The 23,768-nt window shown below is 41.1% G+C and overlaps 1 protein-coding gene and 1 long non-coding RNA gene across 3 annotated transcripts in view; one reads left to right on the top strand and one right to left on the bottom strand.

Moving 5' to 3' along the window:
- Window positions 1–23,768, top strand: part of LOC109610357 — a 180,648-nt gene that overhangs the window by 41,273 nt on the left and 115,607 nt on the right. Inside the window, exon 3 of the long non-coding RNA XR_002192770.2 lies at window positions 17,516–17,563. This is a non-coding gene — a long non-coding RNA (uncharacterized LOC109610357). The remainder of the gene's footprint in view (window positions 1–17,515; window positions 17,564–23,768) is intronic.
- LOC105256060 (LIM domain only protein 3) overlaps window positions 1–23,768 on the bottom strand; it is a 79,985-nt gene that overhangs the window by 39,760 nt on the left and 16,457 nt on the right. The window contains exon 1 of one of the 2 annotated variants that reach the window (XM_025413433.1): window positions 4,043–4,061. The exons of the other annotated variant lie outside the window; for it this stretch is intronic. The gene's annotated coding sequence lies outside the window, so the exon portion shown is untranslated. Of the gene's footprint in view, window positions 1–4,042; window positions 4,062–23,768 lie in introns of those variants that run through there. 2 annotated transcript variants of the gene reach the window in all.

Raw genomic sequence — 23,768 nt, 5'->3', positions numbered from 1 at the left:
TCTCAAAGGGCAAAATTCTCTTTAGAGAATAATCGCCCGCAATGACCGACGACAAGTATTTCTCGTACTCGAATTGAATAATTAACAGCCAAAGTTATAGACATTTTTTCTCAAAGCGGGCATCGTCAAGGCAGATTTTGGACAGTTTTTGTTTCATAGCTTAATCTCTATAAATTTATAATTCTATACAAATCGAAAATATAATTTATATATAAATTTGTTATTAAAATATCAATGTAACATTCTTGTTTGATGTATTATTGAATACACATTTTACGTCTTTAACGTTAAATTTTCTATAAAAATAAATTTATAGAGAGATAATTTATTTAAAAAATGTTTCTCGATAATCCTGACATTTAAAATATATATCTTTATCATCAATTATCCCCGCATTATATCGACTTTATTCTTCGGATAGAGGACTACCGTGGCGTTTTTCCAGACGATTACCAAAGACTGTTCCCAACACGTGTGTCTGTAACTACTTCAGTGAAGAAGTTCTCATATCGTCGCCCACTCGAATCATCGCTTTCCCTGCGTCGCGATAACTTCCCTTTCCCGCGCCTTTCGTCGTCAGCTCGTTACTTCGCATTTAATACGTACGCGAAAACGCGCGATAGCGGTACAATACGTTGCTAAATCGGCTTAAGTTTATACTTGGATCGACTCGTCGGGGGCTAGGAGTAAGAGCCCCCGGTATAACGACGTAATTTAACGTCCGAAAGGAATATTTCCCACGGAATAAATCTCGCGTAACAGCGCCAGTGAAATCCTCGTTTACCCGGCGTTCAACCCTTGCTAATGGGGGTAATTTAAGGGATGTTTTAAGCGCCCCCGGGTCACACGTGAGCCGCACAAAAAGTTCGCGTATTACGACCGTGGCCGCCGTAATCACGCATTAGCATTCCGAATGGCCGGAATCGTCGGGATATTCTGGATATGTTGAGAACGGTGCACTTGAACCTCCGTTGCAAAAAGGAACATCGATTCTTGTCTTCTTCATTTGAATTTTTCTCGGCGCGATACGCGACGCAACAAACGCTCGTGGGTCTCGTCTTTTATTCGAATATGAAATTTATTCTTCAATCTTAGGTATCTTTTAAACTTATTGTATGTTTATTTCTATAAAGAGATATGAGATTATATAATTATATTATCTACCTTATTGAAAATGAGAATATAGTGTGTGTTTTGTTTGTTCTAAGCATTATATATATAATTTTATATTAAAAGGCAATTTTATATTTCATTTTAGTAAAAGAGATTGAAATGAAAATGTATAGACAAGTATGAAGGATTCGCACGGTTTGCCTCGCGTGGCTTATCGTTTTATCGCCTCGAACCTTTCCTTTCATTCGTGGGTTTACGTAACGCTATCGTACAATCATATTTAATGTTTATTCCTTACAATGTACAAACAGCGAATCCCGGTTGAAACAATATTAAGCACTTGAACGAAAATTGTTTTCGTTCTTGCCATAACGACGCGCTTCCCTTAAGCCGTCATCGCGCACGAAATCTCCGTCCGCTTCAACCCCCTCGCCACCCCCGACCACCGAGAAGAAAAGGCAGTACCGTGAAACGGGCCGTTTAACAAGCTCTTTCGCGCCGATAAACGCGCCCGACGCGTCTCCATTCTACTCTCCTCCCCCTCGCATTTCTTCCTCCTTTGCTCTCTCGCTACACTCTCTCTCTCCGCCTCGCTCTTTCTCTCTCCATCTCCCGCCAGACCACGGCTAATGAAATTCTGGTCAGGTCGCGGAATTCTTTCGTCAGGTGGTGATGCCACCTAACTCCCCGCTGCGTTGTCGGCTCTTGTATTTATCTTTTTTTTTCCCTCCCCGTCCCTCTTCCTCCCATCCTCTCGACGGTTTCCGTTCCTACGGCATGGGCGCTCTCAGTCTCCTGACAGCGGTACGACGGGGACTGCGGGCGAAAAGGGGAATTAGGGGACGGGGGGAGGGCGAGGGTTGCGTTGCGTCCTGGCGTGGAGGGTCGGTGGCTGAAATGGGGTGGTGTGCAGTCAGATTACGCTAAGCTATGCCCGTACGTGCTCGCATGGAAGTTCCACCCCTCACCGGGTTTGCCACCCGGCCTGGGAAAATGTATTTATTGTTGTTTGTCCAGCGTTCTGTATAGCCGGTGGTGGCGCGAGCGAGACGGGACGACGAGAGGACCGTGGTGGAAGTTTGGGGGAGGAAGGCAGAGAGAGATGGAGGCCGCGGGGGTTGCTCGAGGTTGAGGTTGAAAAAAAATTGCCCGGGGACGGCCACGACGACGCGGAGTATAAATTCCAGCGACGCTCGCACCTCGCTCTCCGGTCCTCCCGCTCGCGCGGAACCGCTTTACTCCTTTTTGGGTTTTTCGATCCGCAAAGCGGGCGCGTAAATAAACTAGATGACCACCCCGAAGAGATACCGATGCCACGACGCAGAAACACGACCGTGTTCTCTCGACAAAAAATCCTCACCGCATTGTGCAATATGAAATTTGACCAATCTAGGGTAAAAAAATATTCCGATTGTGCGAAAATATTTTTTGTTTTAACATTACTTAAAAATTTACGATTCAAATGTCTCAAGAATTATAGACATTTCTTGAGGAAACATGATTGGAATTAGCAGATGAGCGTTTTTCGAAAGAATCGAGTTAAAATTTGAGTAGTATAAATTCTAAGCTACAAAATTGAAAGAAAAATTAACTACAAGTTATATAAAATTATAAATAGAAAGCAGCTCTACACAGAGAAAAATGTATTCAAGTAAATATTATTTATTTTAAGTATATCATAAGTTTGTATATCTGCAAATATATCATAAGTTTACCACAAGCATTAAATTTAATTGAATATATTCTGAATTTTAGTAAGTGCAATATTTTAGTCAAGAATATTAAATTAAAACAAAAATTTGATTTGCTTACTACAAGAATTGACGTAAAGAAAGTTTGATTTTTCTTTGATACAACTTTACAACAATATTCTTGAAGAGAAAATAAATTCTTTTGAATACATGATAATGAGATATTCTAACACTTTTGATGAATATATTTTAAGATTATGAATATATTTTAAGATAAGATATTTAAGATTATTTTATTATCAAGAATATATTCTTTGTTGAAGAAAACTATTACTTAAAAAAAGAAAAATAAACTGAGTAATCGCTTTTCTTGGCAATAGAATGATATTTTTCTCTGTGTAGTACTTGTTCTTAACATTTTAAATCAAAGCACGGATTTAACATATGAATCTCTCTTAAAACGTACACAGAAAAAAGAACATTCTTGTTTTGAAAATATATTCAGTTTTAACATGAAAATCTTAAAATGAGATTATATCGCGTTAATTTAAGAAAAATATAATTGCTTGAATAATTGCTTACTTGAATGAAGCCATTTTATATAGTTCGATCAAGAAAAATATATTCTTATGATTTAAGATTTAATTTTCTTGAATGGAAAAGAAACAATGTTGGATAGAAAAGAATATTTTTAAATCAAAGATTATAATTTTCTTAAAGTAGAATTAAATAATTATATATTCTTGAGATGACAATTACAATATTAAAATAAGACTATAATATTGTTAAAATTTAAAATTATCTTCAAAGAAGATTATAAATTGTTGCGTATATGTATACGAAACAATGAACGCGTTAGTTTAAGTATACAAGTTTTCATTTGACACTTATTTTTTTTCTGTGTACATTTGGTTTTCTGATATATTCCGTTCTGAGAACTGCTCGAAGCTTTTGGCGATCGCTTCGTGTACTAATAATAGGGATCGAAAGCTAAATCGCTGTCGTTCGCCATTCGATCCTATCCTCTCGTATCGTTAACCGTGCCGACGACAAAGGGGCCGTAACTACTCCGGAAACTTTTATCTTGCAGGATTAATGGACGGATTAAAGTATTTGTGGCGGGATGCGGGCTGATTGGGGTAAATCGTAGAGGGATTAGAACTTGATTGGCTAATTTGTAAGTGTCCCCGGCAGCCGGCACCAACTTAACGATCGATCGGCTTCCTCTTGCTACATACGTGTCCGGCGGCGATTCACGTTCGATGAAACAATGCGAGAACAGATCGCTCGTGTTAAGCATTAATAATAACAAAATAAATGGATTGTATTCCGCGTCGCGTACGATATAATCAATTATGTATCTTTAGATACATCGAGCACTCGCTTGTCAGAAATCACGCTTAGCTGGGAGTACGATTTTGGTCGAGAACCAGCTCGAATCATTCCATCCCCAAGAGAAGCACCTCGAGGCAACTTAATGTACGGCCAGTGCAACCGGCTGGCCGTTCTAGACTGATTTACATCGCGTCCCTTTACCGGACGCGGTAAGCACGGTCGGCGGGAAGCTGTGGTCAGCTGAGAAACGTAGCCTGTGATCAGTCTCGCACTGTTCCCCATTGAGCAGAAGCGACGGTAACTAATCTCGTCTCTCATTTACACGCGCTCTCTCGATGTATGTTAGTATATCTCTGCCTGTGTGTTACGACCGCTTGGACGGGGAACCAATCACAGTGACGTTAATTAGAGGGAAGAAATAAAGTTCACGATTCAAAAAGAAGACGCAATTATTCTAGGAGAATATAACGTTTTGCGAAAAAAAAATAAATAAAATCTTGCGGTCGAATATTTCCGAAAAAAAGCACATTGGTCGGGAAAAAAATATGACGCGACTCGCCGGGCAACTTAGGAGGGTAAACGGAGGATGACAAGGGAGAACAACACCCTCGACAGGAAATGCGGAGTGAGAGAAAGAGAAAAAGAGAGAGGCGCATCGGCGCATTAGTTCAACAACCAGACTCCCATGTCGCGTGTAAACCGACATTCTCGACCCTCGTTTCGCGTGGCTCTGATCGACGTTTCGAAATATTTCCCGACTGGTTGGACGTCCAGACGCTGCGCTTCCTGTCTCCTTACAATTCGCAGACAGTCCTACGGCGCGGAACACGCCCGTGGACAAAACCGTCCCGCGATGATGGACTCGCCCAAAGATAAGGGGGCATTCATGACGAAGACAAAACGCGCGCAACCGCGTAGTTGCATCGCCAGAAAGAGGGAGAGAGAGAAAGAGAGAGGGGGGGGGCGGGAAGAGGAAGAGAGAACCCTGTCTCTCCACCCCTAACGGCGGTCGGTTTGCCGTTGGCGAGACAATAAACGAAAACTTTTATTATTAATGTTTCGCGGCAAGATAACGCACATGGCGGCGATCCGCTGTAACAGAATGTTGTATGGTAGTGTCGTTCTGTCGCGGTAACGTCGTTTTGTCACAGTATCGTTCCGCTGGTATTTCGTCAATGATTCTTCATCCGCCGTTCCCTGCGCTCGCTCTCTCTCTCTCTCTCTCTCTCTCCCTCCTCCACCGTTCTTAATCTTCGGATGATACCGCGATCATTTGAATTCGCAGATAGCCGTTATACTGAAAACGAATAACTGCGCGTAGGAATGCTAATTAAATCATTATTAAATTTATTCCTGCAGGAACATTCCACGAATTGTTCGGTATTGCGGGAATAAATTCCGCGCTTTGTTCGAATTCGGCGAAGGCAGAGCTCAAACGGCGCGTGAGATTAACTCGGGCTCTATCCTAGTTGAAGCTTCGCTCGCAAGTAACTCATTCGAGACGGTTTGTCCGCAGTAAGACGAAGGTCCGGACACTCGGGACATATTCTTGGTCGTTGCGCGTGAGTTAGGACCGCTCAAGGAATCGTAGCCGTTAACGGCTAACGTAAATAACGTAGAAGCGGTTTACGCCGTAACCAGGGAATGTTCTTGTTCACCGGAAAGGTTCATGTTCCTCGAACAATCTTTCTAATCTCTGTTTCAGACCGATTCAATTCTAGTTTTGCACAAAAACAATTATTTTTATTCACTCGTGAATAATTATTTATATGTAGATAATATATGCGCAATAATCTTTCAGCAATCATTAAGTCTTTTATTCCTATAATATGAAATATAAGCTATATATCTTTTAATTTTTTGATGACGTGTTATTAAATGAAATCGTATAATACAGCATAATGTCGGAAGTTTAGGAAGTTATAGTATCTGTCAAGGATTAACACAATGTTTGACAGAAAATGCTCGATGGATAGTAAACTTTTCTTACCTCTATTGTGTCATCGATCATAATCTTTATCGAGTTACTGCAGAAAATCGAGTTTCGAACAAGTTGGTGTTAAGCGATAGACATAAAGGGCGAAGATTATTATAAGACAGAAGACGAAGGGGGAGTGCAGCGGGCAGGATATTAGGTATTCTTCGTGGTCGCCGTCTATGTGTTTCGAGAGCGACCAGACCGGACGTGCTCGCTTGCGAACGAGAACACTTAATCCGAGTGGTGCTTGGTTAAAGCGATGACAGGAAACGTCAGGCCACTGCCGTGCACCGTGATATATCGTTGCTCGGGAGAAGAGTCTGTAAAAGCGCGGACGATGGGAGGAATTTATGGTGCATTCACGTCAGTCTTATGAGACGGGGAACGCAACATCCGGATTGGACTTGTTGATTCTAATAAAAATGATTTAAGGCATTCGGATTATTTTAAAGTCAAGAGTAGAAAAGATAAGAATAGAAAAGATTATCTCTAAAATTGGATACTTGATTCGTATTCTTGAAGGAAAAGCGATGTTCGAAACAATTGGTATCTTGAAGAAAAATGCATAATTGAAAAATTTCTATACAGGTTATTTATTATCGACTTATGTAGAAATTAAGGATAAATGCAATGGCGATATTAATTGATCGTGTAGTCGTTGACAAGGCGGCGGATCATTAACAGTTGCTTCGATCTCTGTCCGGTTACACGAGGCAAAATACATCGCAGGGCACACAGGGTAGGAGGACAGGCGAGGATAGAATAGCTAGGAGATAGTCTGCGAGCCAGCCGATAGCGGCAAATGACCATTGCTGACATCACATCGTCCTAGTATACTCCCCGATAATTATGTACACGTTTACACGCGGCAACCCAGCAGGCCGCTGCTTGGTCAGCCTTTGCTTAGGATCTTGATGACCGGTCCCTTTTGTTAGTCTCGGCAGGGACCAAGTGAATGCAAGAAATGTATACCGACGAGGGTAAATAAATCAAAACGGCATAAGATAAAATCCAATCTCGTCGCATGTCGTCATATGCAAATAACGATGTAGTGGCAAATGCAGATTTTTAATTGATTTCTCAAAGATAATATATTTTCTGAAAAATAAAAATTTTTTCGAGATTTTTATCTTTCAAAATATAAATGTATAAATTAATTAAATATATTATAAATTAATAATAAATATATTATAAATTAATAATAAATATATTATAAATTAAATAAATAAATTAAATTGTATAAATATTTTATACAATGTTTTTTAACATATAAATACAAGTATTATATAAAAAATATTTCATTCTAACACTGGTTTAATGTCGATAAACTTTTCTATACACAAATGGATAGCTACATACATGAGAAAAAAAGCATCTCGCGTACAATGAGGGAAAATTCGTTTCTGACATTTTTGAAATGAATTGTTTTTCCGGAATGATTGATTCAATGACTACACTCGATATGCGGGATTTGTTAATTTAAAAATCCTTTGAACAAAATTTATATTATAATTCCTACCTCGCGTTACTTTTTATTTACTGAATATGTCGCTGCGAAAGACCACGTCCATCCGATCAATGTGATGGAATCCGGGGTGATTCGCGATACAAGTAAATCGGGTCAACGGAATTATTGTTTTCATGACGAATGCACATAAAATAATGGAACCTCGAAAGTGCGGCGGCGCACGGGAGAAAGGGATAGAGCAAAAAAAAATATATATATCGCGCGTAATACGAGCGACAGCGCCATAGGGGTTCCGCGTACTTCACGTATGGCGACCGTAGAATTATTGTCGACGGTCGCCGCGCACTATGACGGGTTTCATTTTAGCGGCGACGGGCCAAAAGATACGCCCGGTCGCGGGGCACTTCGGATTTATCGCAAGTTTAACATTACACAGAAGTTGGAAACGGCGCGAGGGATTCTGCCGGATATTTATACGGTTTGAATGCACGCACGAGGATCACTCTAATGGTTTTATTATACTGATACCCGCGGGATTTCTTGGTGGACGCGTTCGCACCCGCATGATTTCCGCGACTCGTCGTTTTGAGATATCACGGACTTTGCCGGAAAGAAGGAACGAAAAGGACGAGACACAAAATTTCGCAATAATACGGTTAATATACGGTGGCTGAAAGTTAGAGCTTCGATCGTAACAAAAAATTTAATCCGTTTTATTAAACTATTTAACGTAAAAAATTAAAGCGGAGATTAGAAGATTAATGTCTTGTGAAATATCTTTCAAGTATATCAATCTCGCAAATTTTTTATTTAAAAAAATCGGCTACAAATTCTCTCCAGTATATAACCAGTGGTATTATTATTCCCACGCACACTTCGGCGAACACCCTGTGTGTAACCACGAAGCGAATCGTGGCGGAGTGGATGAAGGTTCCGAAATGTGTGGCTTCGACGCATCTTTTCTATCGGCGAGGACGATTTATCATCCCGAACGTTCCATAGGAATATTGAATACGACAAGATAATCTCTCGACACCCTTCCCCTCCTCTCGCCTCCTCCCTTCGCCCATCGCCCAGAACGATCCCCGTTTTGCGGTAGCGTCGGTAACGGCCGTGCTTAATGTACCGCACCGGCCGATAAGCTGTTATACCGTCGTGACGTGGCCTCCAGTTTTTGCCCCGCAAAGCGCAAACATCCCTTTCTTCATTGTGACGCACGTGACAGTGGCAGCAGTCACTGTCAGAGCGTTATCGGCTCGTTGCGGGCATGCTTGATAGCGATACAAGCGTTGCGAAAAGGGTTAACCAACCGTTCTAAGCAATGTTATCTGATAAACACGATAAATATACGATAAAATAATTTAAGACTGATGTGAATAGCGATAATTAATTTTAAATACACGTAGAAATTTATTACAATTATTTTTTTACGATAAGATCTCTTAATACTGTTACATGAGAATGCATTTATCGAGCAGTTTACATCGTAGGGTCGTGACGAGCAAGTTTACCTTGGCTTCTTCCGAAACGATAAGCTCATCAGTATTAAGACAACATCCCTGGCAGCTTTGTTGATGGCGGTTAGCATTATCAAACAAAGCATTGTTAATGTTAACAAAAACGCGAATCGCTTCGCGTAGTTGCAATAGGAAGCATAATCATGTAACTCATATAAATTTCTTGTAATTTTTTTATTGTATATCACGCGTTAGATTTAACTATTTTAGATTTAAAATGGTTTTTCTCATTGAGCGGCTTGAAAATATTTGTGTGAACGAGGATGTTTGATTACTTTTATATAAAAGTATGATACAAATGTCAAAAAATTACGTTGTACAAATATTTGAAGGACCGACAATATCGAGTATTTTTCAATGTGTTACATGTCTCTATCTCTCTCTCTCTCTCTCCCTCTCTCTTCTCTTTACGCGTTATATGGCAAATATTTTCATAACATCCATTTAATCTTCTATCAGAGCGTATTTTTCAAGTACCGCGTTCGATAGAGATATTTTTAATTGATATTTTGCAACATGTGTACTGCCAATTATCAATGTAAAAGCTAGATTGTATTTTTTGCCAACACCTACAAATACATATATACATCTTAAAATATGAAAATATAGTTAAATTTCAAAGATAAGAAGTAGCGGAGCGACGTTATATACTCGACGAAGATTTCCTCGCGGGAGAACAAACTCTCAGGTATTACGAAACACGGCACGAACTTCATCGCTATCGGTCCCTATCTAGAACTTCACCGAATTCCGCGTTCGGGACTGAAGTGAGGGGAGAGAGAGAGAGAGAGAAAGGGTTTTAGCGGCTTATCTCCCCGAATCACGCGGTCTCCCGATACGCTTTGGATGCTCTCGCCCGGTCAAGATGGTAATCGAGATCTCGCGGCTTAATTATGCGGAGTTCAGTCGACGGATCCGAGCAGTTATGCTAATCCGACCTTATTAATAAGGACTCGAGTCGGAACGCGGCGCGGAGAACGGTAGCCCTAACCCTTCGTTAAGACCTTCCTTTCGATCCCCTCCTCTCGCATCCTCGCGACTCGCACCCTTTGGGCACCCCACCACTGTCGGGTTAAGCGAGATTTCTCATATAATCGTTTTATCCCTCGTTTACTTTCGGGGGACCTTCCGCGATGTGCTTGGGAAAATCAGCACGCTCTGTAACGCTTTCTGGATTAGCGGCGGAAATGCCGGTCATTTATTAAGAACGACGGCTTTCCGCCTTCGAGTCGATACACTTTTGCGCCAAAAATAGAGATAAAAGATTAACAAAGATTTTTCAAGATAATTCGATGGCATTCGTTGCATTTTATATCTATATCAGTGATAGATAATGTATAACAATCTTTAATTTTCTCTCTCCTCTCTCTTTCTCTTTATCTTTCTCGAATAATGATTTCCGAACTCTTGAATATATTCCGATGAAAAAAAATTTAGAATATGTCAAAATTATATTGCTCCAGTTTCTTTTTTGGCTCTTCTTTTCTGCCTTCATTTTAACCGTCACAATTTTGACGCTACAATCGAATTGATTCACGGTTAGGGAGAAGGGCTCAACTTTACGACGTTTAACGCGTCGCAATGCGCTTCCGGGCCAAAGTTAGCCGGCGTCGTGACGTTACGTCATGACGCGAGTTAAACGACAAAACGGAAGCTCTGAACAGCTAGATCAATGACCACGCCTACCGCGACCGCACGCGGCACAATGGGAAATCTAACGAGTCCAGTTAGGGAAAATAATAGTTGTCGTCGGCTACGCGCTCGCTTTGTCACTGGACCCGGGCGGACAAAGGCGACGTCATCGTTTTTGACGGTGCGCCGTCGGCTTTGAATAACCAGGAGCGACAGAGGTGTCAGGACAAGTGGTTCGCTCTGACAATCGGTTATCGGTTATCGGTTATCGGCTATCGAGAACTTTCGAACTTACTGGTCCTTGACAAGACGGCGCGTCGAATTTTACCGTTGACGTGCCTGCGAATCGCGAATATCGTTCCCGCTTTGAGACCTGCGAGAGTTAATTACGATTCTCTGCGATGTCATTGATTCTAAACGAGACACTAATCACATATCATCTTTATCAATTATCAATGCTTGGGCGTTGGCAGCTCTGTATAAAGAAAATTCGAACGACACTCGAGATTCTGAAATTAGAAAATATATAATAAAAAATATATATATTGTTCTGAGACAATTATTCCATTATTATCTTGATTGATCAAGCCGAAATATTTGCAACATATTATCCATTTTTCTGAATTTGAGAAAAAGAAAAAGAGAGAAAACTAGAGAGGAAAAGAGAGATTTGAATTTTTATTATAAATTTATAAAAAACAGAATATTTACAAAAAATTATATATTACTTATATATTCAAAAACCGTCGACTGGTACCATTAACCCGCAAATGCGATAATTTACCGCGTTCAATAATATCATAGAAAGATATTATCGAGTCATAAAGAGCTAATCGAATAGAGAAGGGATATAAGATGTTTCTGCAGTCAAGCAAACGCCAATCTAGGTCCTCTGCTGTTTCTGGAGATTGTAAAGCGAGTATAGGTAGAACGGACGCTTCTGGTTACATTGAGGGGTTAAGGGACGGAGATGGTGGAAGAGACCAAGGGGTTGGGCCGGAGTTAGTTTCCGTGGCATTGACGTTCCACAATACAGCCCCCGATGCCGTTGACACCCCTATTTGCAACGACCCCGACGCAATCTCTGCCGTCGCGCGAAACCGCGTCTCGAAAATGCGCCAAGGCGGATCTTATTCAGCCTCTTCCGGCCTCTCAACGCGCTTCCGGACGCTTGAAAGTCTCCAAGAAGGACTTTAGAAGAACGGTGGAGCATGAGCTTCTCGGAGATTGCGAAAAAATCCTCGTTTCTTGCATAATGTTACCTTCATATTTTATTTATGGCTATTAATTTTACGTCTGGTAAAGATCGAGTTTTTGCAAAAATATTATATTTTGTTCTTAATGAAGTCCTTAGTGACTTTTAATTTTACAATTGTTATGATTGTTTACTGCTAATTCTCCAGTTCGATTCTCTAACTTTGCATTAACGAAGGATACGTGCAACCTGTCAAGTATACTGATAGTCGTGATCGATAAGACGATATAATACAATGTGCCTTGTGAACCTCCCTCTCGATCCATGATCGATTGTGTCTCCTTTGGAGATGTAGCAATGGCTTCGACACGCGTTACGGCTGTAACTCCAATATCCTACCGTCAGCGAGAATGGAGCACGAATTCGTCGCGTAAATTCTATTATCGTATGGCTTATCGCGAGTATTCGTAGTACAATGGATAATATCGGCGCTTACCGTCCTCGAACGACCGTAAGCGTCGATCAGTGATGTCACTATCAGTTGTTTCCGCCTCACTAGGCACCACACCGTGCCATTCCGACAAGATGGCGTCGGTTCACCAGCGCATATGCATCCGGAGATTTAGTGTTGCAAAAAATGGGGTTGGTAGTAAAGACCTGTGTCCGAAAGTATTATATATTTTTCATTTTCAATTTATAGGACATGCAGAGCACGCGCTATTCATTTGCGACAAAATTGTCAGTATTAAAAAATTGTGGCATCAACGAAAATATATTACATTATCCAAAATTATAAAATAGCTATTAATTACACAATGTACCGTGAAGCTATCAAAACACCACGACGGCTGCTTAGAATACGAAATTACACATATTAGAAGAAATCAGAATCCAATAAAAATCTTAAAATTATACGAAAAAAAAAAAATAAAAAATAAAAAAAATTTAATTCCACTTAAAAAAATCCATCTTAAAAAAAAAAATAAAATTCCACTTTATTCCACGTAAATCTTTTATTCTCGCGGCATCAACTGAATCCTATTAGATCGCCAGTTGAAGGCTCATTAGTTGCATAGGGCTGTTAAAGGCCATTAGCTCGCATCCATCTCCCGACAACGGAAAGTTCGATCCGCGATCTTGCTTATCTCGGAGCGGCACGGACCGGCTATTTTTGCCGGTAGCACATCCGGGCGTTATCTTTCGCGCCGGTACGTTACCGATAATGGTGGCAGTCATTCGCAGATGATACGCTGAGATAGCACAGGCGATAGGCGAGGATGGAAAATGCGGCGGCGGCGGCGGCGGTCGAAATCCGGCTAATGGTTTCACTGAATCAAATCGGAGCGGCCGGCGTTTAACGGGGCAAACAGACAGAAAATGGAGCGCGACCGCATATAAAGAGTCGATGATAACGAAATGATATATGGCGACCGCGCGCGCTCGCTCGCTCGCTCATTCGTTCGGCCGTTCGTGCGAATGTATATACAGGGAGGCGAGAAATGAGCCAAACCCGGCATTGCCTTGCCCTGCCCGCCACCCGACTCGGAGGCCCTTTCGCCTCGGCTTCGCGATACACCCTCTATGTAATGCAACTTCCATCCCCCTGGCTGGCGGTGTGATTGATCGGCGTGGAGATACCGGACGATATTCACCGCAGGATTAAGTGAATGCGCGGCCACTTAATAATCCTTATATTATATATCCCCCTATTTTGAGCCGAGTAAATGTGCGGGTCCGCGTTGCGTTTGTTGTCCGGGCGTCAAAGAATAAAGCTGCTGATAAATGGTAATTTTGTTGATGATCTCGAGATTAGAAAAGTCGGAAGAGTGATGTAAGATGCGTTAAAGCGTGCTCTTTTATAAATAGAATGACGCAAAGTAAAGCTTGTGCTTTGATCGCCATATTTCGATTAGCTCGGATTCTACAACTATGTGAGGAACTTTAATAAGGCTAATGCGACGATTGAAGCGGAAGTTACGCCAGTCCCATGGGAGAAGGAAGTTCATGGAGAAGCTTAAGAATATATGTTTCCACTGTCGCGCTGCCTACCGAAGCGTTGCTTAATAATCTTCCCCGGGTAATGGCAGGATAATCCAATAGCGCCGTCTAATAATTATCGATTCCATTAGCAAGGATGCTATAAAAATTGTTCCTGGCAAGATCTCACACTCGGCAGCAAAACGAGCATCTTAATTGGATATAAAATTCTTCCTAATAGTAACATATGCTCATTGTGTAATAGTATTGACATTAATGTATTTTTAATATGAACTTGTTGCTTCTAATTTATTTTGTCGAAAAACATTCACGAAATTCTAATGTTCTTTGTAAAATTAGTCTTTTTAAAAAAGAAATTAATTTTTTTAGTTTAATTACTTAGAATATCCTTATAAAATACTGATATTAAAAGAAATATACTTTTTGAATTACATTTAGAAAAGTTTATTCAATTAACAAGATGTCTAACGTGTCTAAAGATTGTCAAAATCTTTTATTTCTTTCTGGAGAATTTCGAAAGATTCATCGATTCTATGATACATTAAATTCTATGATATGTTAAACATTTCATTTTTTTGAGACAAAATATTTGTAAGGATATTAAACATAAGAAATATAATATAACTTTCGAGCTACATTTGCGAAGAATCTGTGCAAATAAAGTAGGAATCTTTTATTTCTCGAGAATCGGAATCGCCGGCAGCGAGCGATAGCGGGAACGATTGCTTTAATATTCAACATCCGTAATAGCCGGACATGAGGTTTAGGATTCGTTCAATTATTCAAATCACCGCCTCGTTAGGTCGGTCTAAATCGAGATCTCGGTTATGTCCGGAGGTTGCCTGGGAGGAAATCTAAATTTGCTCGTCGTGCAGTTAAATGTTGCATTAGCTACATACGAAAGCATAATTTATGCATGTGCCAACCAGGCGCGAGGCCGCCGATACCTGATCGATAGCTAGCGCCACGTTTACAATTGATCGAAATTAAAGACGCAGTGCGGATATTCTGTTCTCTGTTAAAAGCACCGTCCTTCCCTTCTGGAAAGAAATTTTCAAGGAGCTAAAAGAGAAGCCAAAATTCTTCCGTTCGCGCTGCTAGCCAAAAGCTTTCCTAGAGACTTTAATGCTCGTTGCCGAGCTTTAAATAATGCATGAACAGTCAGTCAAAAAATAAGCGTCCAAGAGGCCCGGAAGAGAGTTCTTTCCTTTCTCCAGTCGACCGGCAGTCGGCACGCCGGAAATGAAAACGTAGACAAGCAGCATTCATTTCTGATTCAGGCGAAACATTCACCGAGACAGGAGGATAGCTCGATGAACACGGAGTGTAACCATACATAATCGGGGGAGCTCTTGAAAAATTATTATAAGTATTTCCTAAGTAAAAACATTAGACTGATTAATTTAATATAATATTTAATTTAATAACATATATTAATTATAATTTAATATAATATTTATACATATAACATATAATAATTTTATTTCATAATTTATACATATAACATACATATAATATACATAATAATTTAGACATATAACGTATAATAATTATACATTTAATATAATATTTAATTTAATAACAAATAAAGGAAAAATTTTATCGTAATAATAGTTATATTGCAAAATCCATCGTACTGTTATGTTGAATGGCGGGACGAGGGTCTTGGTCATTTTCATCCAGGATTGCCTATTAGTGCTTAATCGGTGCCTGATTAAAAATTACAGATTAAAGCTGCCCCGCGGGAGTTTTCGAGCTGCCCGGCACGGCTGACCAAACCGTAACTAAGTTTCGTACACGCCCTCGGGCTGTGTTGACTAAATTTCTCGAGCAGATAATCACGAGGGTGGCGTATACTTTTACATCCTTGAAGCAAGAGGAAGTAAGCTCGGCAATCTTCTGATCTCGGTTTACTTTGGTTGAAAATTCTGTTTTTATATACATTGCTGACATGTTTAAACTTTAAAAAGTATTTATTGCATATTAATTATCCATCTCTTTTAAATTTTGTGGCATAAGAAACGATATTCATCATCAACGAAAGACTTAAGAAATATAAAATAATAGAAATATTTAAAAAATATAAAATATACGTCCCTTAATAAATGTATTAATCTCAAGAATTTTATTCATAGAAATTATAATATACAGAATTAATATCGCGAGCTTAAAAAATTTGTAATGGTTTCTATGAAGCTTAAATTCCCTAGAATGCTTGCGAAAATAGAAAGAACTTAAATTATTTAATAAGATAGTGTTTTTCTCTCGTTCTCGCAAAAACTCTCGTGACGTCAAGAGATACATCTGGCTGGATTACATCGTTCATTTTCTCACACGCACGCCTGTACGATTAATTGCCAGCAAAACTCCGAACCATGGGTGCGCGTAGTCGGCGAGTATTTAGCATAAAATGTAAAATAAGCCGTGGCTCGAGCATAAATTGTATTCCCATTAGGAGAGTCGCGGGGCGCTAGTCGGGGAAAGAGGGGGTACATTTGAATACGAGCGGATTAAAAATTAAATATTACCGCGGAAAAGGGCCGGCGATTAGAGCGCGCACGGCAGGAATGAAAAACCGTCCGTACGCGAAGGGCGGTGGAAAGGCAAAGCGTTAGGGGGAAGGGGAGGCCCGAGCAACGCAAGTTGCGCAAAATAAAGCAGACGGCGTCATGGTTCTTGCAAAAAAAAAAAAAGAATTAAACGCTCTTTAATAATTCGCAATCGAGGCAACGAGGCGTTGCCGATTCGACGGCGAATTTTTTAGCGGCTCGCCCACACTTGAAAAAGAACGAGGTGTCTTCCTGTCACGCTATATCAATAGCGCTTATTAAAGATAAATTAAAAATTATTCTCTTCGACTAAACTGGCGCTTCAGTTAGACAAATCTTTAGGATTTTCCAATGCGAATCTATCAAAGTTCGGCTGATAACTCCGCGAATGCAAATATAATAATCGCAGCTGCAAATCACTATACATTCTCCCGAGGCCGTGATATCGCCGCGGCTGCGGCCCCATAACCATTTTTCACAATTTCTGGCAGGCGGTGGCGGCGGCAGCAGCAACGCGAGCTCGGCACAAGTGGCCGTATCTCGCGAGCTCTCTTTCTTCTCCGGGACATTAAGGCCCCGGAGCGGCGCGAGCGAAACGGTTAACTAAGACATCAGTCATAATACGCGAGACAACCGGATGCCGAGGCAGGCTGGGGGCGTAAAGGGTCCTCGTAACTTCTCGTTTGCCCAGCTTTTGTTTGTGATACCCCCGCGCGGCCGCGCGCGACGTATCTCGCCAGAAACTGCTTTTATGTCTCGACGAGATCCGTACATCAAAGTTTATAGGCTGAGAACGAAGATACAACGAAACGAGGTGTCGTTAAACTTGCGGCGAGATGCGACTCGTGAATATTCGATTACGCGAACGATCATGGAGGCGTAACGCGTGTATAATGTATGCTTTACTTTAAGAAATTTTTAACTCTCTCGAGGCGCGGTTAGAAAGATATTTCATATTGTATTAAAAATGTTATGCCTAGATAAGCATTTAGATATTATAGAGAAAATATATCATTTCATCATTTTTGTTATTTTACAGATCAGGACGCTGAACACGGCAAGAGTCAACTTTTAACGCAACAGTCCTGTAAGTGCACTTTGTTTATGAAATATATTTAAATTGTAAATCGGCGGAATCAAATTCGTTGAAAATTCAACTTCTAACATTAGTGATAGGCCGTGTAAGATAGACAAATGCGTTCTGGTCAGTTGGGAAAGACCGGGACGGGATGGGAGATTTACAAGTTTAGTTACCGGCGATCACACCCCTGGGACTTGGGCTTGATGGGACGCGCCGGCTATCGATATGAAGTTCAGCAGAACTCTTCGTGTACCAGAGTTGGCTGGCAACTCTTTTCGGTCAAACGATCGTTATATAGTTTGAATTTCGTAAAGAAGGATACGTTTTCGAGATAACTATCATTAAAATATTACCGCTGAAATGAGAGAGATGTCTCCCCCCTTCTAAAAATATCTTCGACATCGCCGAAGGATTTACGCGAACTGGAATGGCCAGGTTTCGCCGACGTCCGTCGCCAACAAATCTCTTCTACTTCCTAACCGTTACGGATAGCCGGCCATTAGAGTGTCATCTTTTCCCACATTTATGAATGACCAGTCGCGGATAAGCCCTTGTGGAATATATCGTCGTAGAACCGGCATACCGTGCGCCGACGCATTTGTTTGAATTACTTTATATCCTACGATTTTTTATTATCAGTATCTCCTTCGACCATACGTGCCTATGCGGCGAGCGCACGAAACCGCAGCGTTTTCTCTGTCGGAGAAATATATCGCGTCCTCGTCTTATCTCCTCTCGCGAAAGAAATCGCTCGTGCGTATATCGGTTCATGAAACTCACCCCCCAGTTTCAAGTAGCATTCAATTTTCACGAGAACGAGAGAGATCTTCTTCAAACATATATGTATCTCTTATCTCATATTTACGAAGCCTAAGCAAACTCTATATATATTTTAAAAGATACGCCGAGAAAAGCATAATTATAAAGAAACTTGATCGAATAAGAAAAGTACAAGGATGATTCTGAAATCATTGCCATTTGATAATATCCTCACAGTGATATTTTTTTGCTGATATTTTACGCGTAAAAAAATTCAATGTCCGAAATGCCCCTCTGTGTCAACTTGCCCCGACAATACTGTGCTACTGCAAAATACAGCGTTAGTTCGTCCCGGATCGTCCCGTTCGGCGGTCCAAAACCGCGTCGCATAATGGGAAAATTTGCGTAAACGACGGGGTCATTAAACGCCCCCTCTTGCGCGCGAATGTGCGTGGCGGTCGCCAATGTGGAGACGGGGCTATAACTCGCGGTAATACCAACCTAACCGTGTACCCATGATTATAACGCTGCCAATTAGTCAAGCCGGCTTAGGATGGCAACCGTGCCCCGGAACAAACGTCTATGTATACATACACATGTGTACATGTTTTCTCCCTCTCCTTCTCTCTCTCTCTCTCTCTCTTTCTATCTCTATTTTACCACGTAGCAGCCGTCACAATTCGATACGAAAGGGAACATTCTCGTATATAAGAACGAGTACTTGAAAATATCCAACTTTTATACCGCGGACAAAGCCTAGTCTTAGTTTTCAGCTTTGACGGAATTTAAATGACATGTTCGAAATTTCTCGTTAATTGAAATTTATATTTTAAAGCCATGAAAAATCCTTGAAAAATCTTTCCATTTAATTTCTTTACGTACCTAAATTTGAATACAATAAGATGATGTGATTCTCTAAAAAGAATAATCGATTTCATTTATTTATGAAAGTAAATGCAGCGAATACATTTCGACGTCCCATATGTTTTATAAAAGGATTAAGATCTAAGCTTTGTAGTGAGTAATACGTTATTCTTCACCGGTGATTATATCGGCGTTTCGCGATACGTCGTCGTGTTTCATGCAATGCGGGAGCAGCAGCGGAGCAAGTTTAGTAATTATTTAGCTAAATTGCGGAGCACTTGGTGCCGCGCGACGCGGCATGTGTTTGTAACCGGCGAAAAATCTCTGAATTAATGCTCCGCCATTAATTACGTTTATGAGTCCAAATTGTCTCGGTAGCACGGAATTTATGCAAATGTAGTTTGCGAATTCGACGATCACGTCTGCGGATGCCAGAAAGCGCCGTGTGCGCGGTTTGCCCTAAAGCGCCAAGTGTGTCTGTAATTTGCTATATAACGCGATACGTACGTGATGCACAGTTGCAAACATCCCAAATATAACGATATAGCATAAAGTTTCTTTGATTCGAGAAGTTCTGATAAAAGCTTTCTTCGGGAGAAAATCCTATATGCGCGATATGTAAAATTTTGAGATAGGTCACACATGCGAGAAGGGATTAATATAAAATATTGTTAATGATTAAATTAAATTTTTTTATTTTGTGTCATTATTATTATTATTTGTAATTAATATTATAAATTTAAGTATATTAAATCTCTCCGTTATTTCAATTCAATAATATTTATATATTTAATTCTCGACGTTAAAATTAATGAATTTAATGCTCTACTTTCTACCGGGCGACAAACAGTCCTTACAGACAGCTGGCCAGCGATTTCGCGTGATATTAAATTTAACAGAAACACGCGATTGTAGTAGGTTCCTGTTTTACGTTGCTATCCAAAGGCAGCGTTGCGATAAAAATTATTTAGCGCTCACTCGCGCCTGACCTCTCTCGTCGAGCGGGAATCAGATTTCCAATCCGATCAATCCGACAGGCCCGGCTGGCCGGTTAATTTTACTTTGTATCACTACCGACTACTTTTTTGCCTTACCGGTGAGCGCGGCCGCTGACAGGGTATGCGAACTGACGTATTCCGCACAACGGAGCGGAACGGCGTTGCCGCGGAGTGACGGAACCAGGAATAACGTGCCCTTAACGAATCCGCAAATTGAAAATCTCCGGTGCGACTGCATCGCTGATTTCCAAGAGGCGGTCGGCCGTCCGCGTTTGTTTTCGCCTACGTCCTCTCCGCCGCCCCGATTCCAGAACACTGACCCCCTAGCCCGAGGCCGCAATTTTCTCTCTCGCTCCCCTTCTCTTTCTTTCTCGCTCTCCGACGCGGCATAGGTATCAGCTGTTTAATTAATTTCGCCTTGTCCCGCGCAAATGAAATGGAGGAGTATAATATGCGATCTGACGCGCCGGCTTTAAAAAGCGTCCATTCGGCGCGCACGTTACATCGCTTGTTTTTTTCAGGATATTTTTCAAGATAGACTCGCGTATATTGTTTACCAACAATTTCTTGTTGAAAAATTTAGAGAAACGAGATTGCACGAAAATTAGTTTTTTTTTTTTTTACAAATAATACGGCGTACACTGCAGTATCCAAATGACAAGCTTGACAAGAAGATACTTGAGACGATAGAAATTAACATGTAATTTTTGCGATATACAAATTGTAGAGATTAAATTAAATTAGCGTAGAATGCAAGTATACGCGTAAAATATACCTGTTATATTTGTATCAAAAAATAGATTTGCTTTAATCTCGTTAATCGAAAATTTGTCCACCTTTCGATTTGCGCTCGTTAATCGAGTACGGGCGGGCGACAGCGGGCGCTTTCACGGTGTCCATCACAGCGGCCGCTATTAGGGTAGCTCTTGTAAAGTATGGATTTGGACCAATCGTATAGATGCCGCGGGATAGGCACCTATCGCGTGTTTCGAGGATGCCGCGGGCCACGCTCGATACCAGCTTTATTAGTTCGCGGTAATAAATCAGGAGACAGATCAATTTTGCAGTGCCTTCTCCCCCCTCCCCCCCTTCCTGATTTCCGTCCTGGGGACATCAGATACAAAATTTGCAGCTCGCTCGTGCAAACTGCGCCAACGTTTCTTCCGGTTTTCAGCTTTGTTATCGAATATCCACGCGGCCGGTATTTCATAAAATTTCAACGATATTAAGCATCGAGTTTACGCTGTATTTGAGTTTTTCATTTTCTCGATCGAGAAAGAGTTATCTCTCTCTCTCTCTCTCTCTCTCTCTCTCTCTCCTCTTTTCTTCTTTTTAAATTTATTCTTTGTTTGATATCGAATTTGCCTTCTCTCTGCAAGTTACGCGTTTAGAAAGCAAGTTTCAGTATCGTATTTATATCTACATCGTTTCGACAGCTTGAAGAGATCACGCGCTATAATCTTTTCGAGAGCTTTTTGGAATATTAACTCTCTAGCACTTTTACACCCCCCCCCCTGATACAAAACTATGGTACAAACGTAACGTTGATCGTATCGTTATTGCTTTTTACGTTTACTTTTCATCCCAACTATAACAGAGCGCGGCAATTGAATTTTGCCAAAGCCAGACATCGCTCGCGCTCTCGCGAGCGCGAGAGCGAGCGACATCCGTCAACAGTAAAATTCAAAGCGGCAACTTTTGGAAAAATATCGTCGCCCCCGGACGCGCTCGAAAGCGCGCGTGGCACAAACGAGAAGGTAAGCTCGCCGTTTGACGTTTTTCGACGGGTTAGTACGACGACACGTCCGGCACAGAAATTAGCGTTACCGTGCGCGGCGCCGTTGGTTAACGATAGGCAGGGAGGGATGGTTGAAAAGGGCGGGAGGGAGGAACGGAGGGAAAGCTCTGCGTTCGCGAGGGTGACCAGGCGGATGGCTTCCATATACATACATCGACAGGCGCACATCGATTATATGCTCGATTAATTCGCGACCATGCCGAACCCTTGGTCCGTACGTCCGTCCATCCATTCGCTAACCCGCTCGGCCGTTTGCTTGTTCGCTCGCTCGCTCGCTCGCTCGCCCGCGCGCTCACACATGTGGGATCGATCCCGCGCATGGACATACGCACTTAGCGTTTGAAACTTTGCGCCTATTGTCGACGAAATTTTTAAAGCAACGCTAAGAACACAACTTTGATTAGAAAATGTATAATTTGATTTTTGCATTAATTTTCATTTAATTAGTTATATTATTTCTCTACATTAATCGTATGATTCCAGTTAATTTTTTTAATTCGTTAATATGGAGTGTAATTTAGTGTTAGACTGAGATGCTAGACATTTAGAGGAATTTATAAAAGGTTTATTTTTTAAAATAAAATTTAATATAATCATCTGATTTGCGGCCAATCTGTTTAAGTACGGTTCAGGCTAAACAGTCTTAGCAATTGTTTACCGAATTCAAATTCGTATTATGAGAGAAAGCGACATTTCGCAAATTACATTTTCGGGTATCGGTCTATAAGCTTGGGATAAATCGATCATAAAAGATTTGTACATTGGTAAAGCGGCAAATATAGCGGATAATTCACTGCGGTGTGAAAGTATGCGCAGTTGCCGGTCGCGTCGATAATTCAATTAAACTTGCGTAGATGCACAATATCGATGAAGAATCCACCGGCGCATCGGCCACTTTGGGCGTCGACCCAGAAATTTCGCGTTCGCAGGATAGTCGATCTATGCTTGCAATTCTGCCAGGAGGAAAGGGAACGAGGTGCGGCAGCAGGGTGGGAGGAAGGGGGAGGACGAGAAACGGCCGTGCCGACCAGGCGTTACGAAGGGATGGATTTGGATTTGAAGGGTGGCATAACGTGGAAGGAGGGGGTGGAAGGATCGGAGGTTGGTTGAGCAATTAGCGAGCCGTCAGTGGCACAGTGGCTGACAGGAGCCATACAACCTACTGCCTCCCCTTCTTCTCCCCCTTCTTCCCCTCGTCATCCTCTCACCGTCCACCTATGATTCCTATATGTGTACTCATGTGCCTTACTCAGCTGGCAAGAGAAACCGACACGCGTTACCCCTAATTAGAATATCCGCTGGCCGATTACGCCTGTATTCGTGCGCGCTCGTCCCGTCCTAAAGTTCCTTTCATTTGCGTCAAACGCTTCTCTTTCTTTTGGCTCTATTAAATAATTATTTTTCAACTTCGTGTGTTAGAACAAATGCGAAAAAGTGTGTTAGCCGTACGTTACTTGGCAAATATCATTTATAGAACACGAATGTTTTTCAGGATGCATGATTCTTGCCATAAAAAAATATTACGTCACTAATTATTATTCAAACATGCATCCAGCTGATTTTTATTTATTGCACGCATTGTTCCCTTCACATTCAGCCGAATAATTCATAATTTAAGTATTGCTTGATATAATTTATGTTGTTAATTAAAGTGACTATATTCTAGAAACGAAAGACTTAAGAATTTCATTTTTACTGAGACATTTTTAATTTTAAAATATAATAAACTGATAAATTCCGTTTTTATTTAAAATGATTAGAAGAAAATTCCTATTCGATATTTATATATATT

Source organism: Camponotus floridanus, unplaced genomic scaffold (genome assembly GCF_003227725.1).
Source record: "Camponotus floridanus strain SB8 unplaced genomic scaffold, Cflo_v7.5 scaffold66, whole genome shotgun sequence".
Classification (NCBI taxonomy): domain Eukaryota; kingdom Metazoa; phylum Arthropoda; class Insecta; order Hymenoptera; family Formicidae; genus Camponotus; species Camponotus floridanus.
Note: the sequence above shows the minus strand (reverse complement) of the source record. Positions and strands in the feature narration are given on the sequence as shown.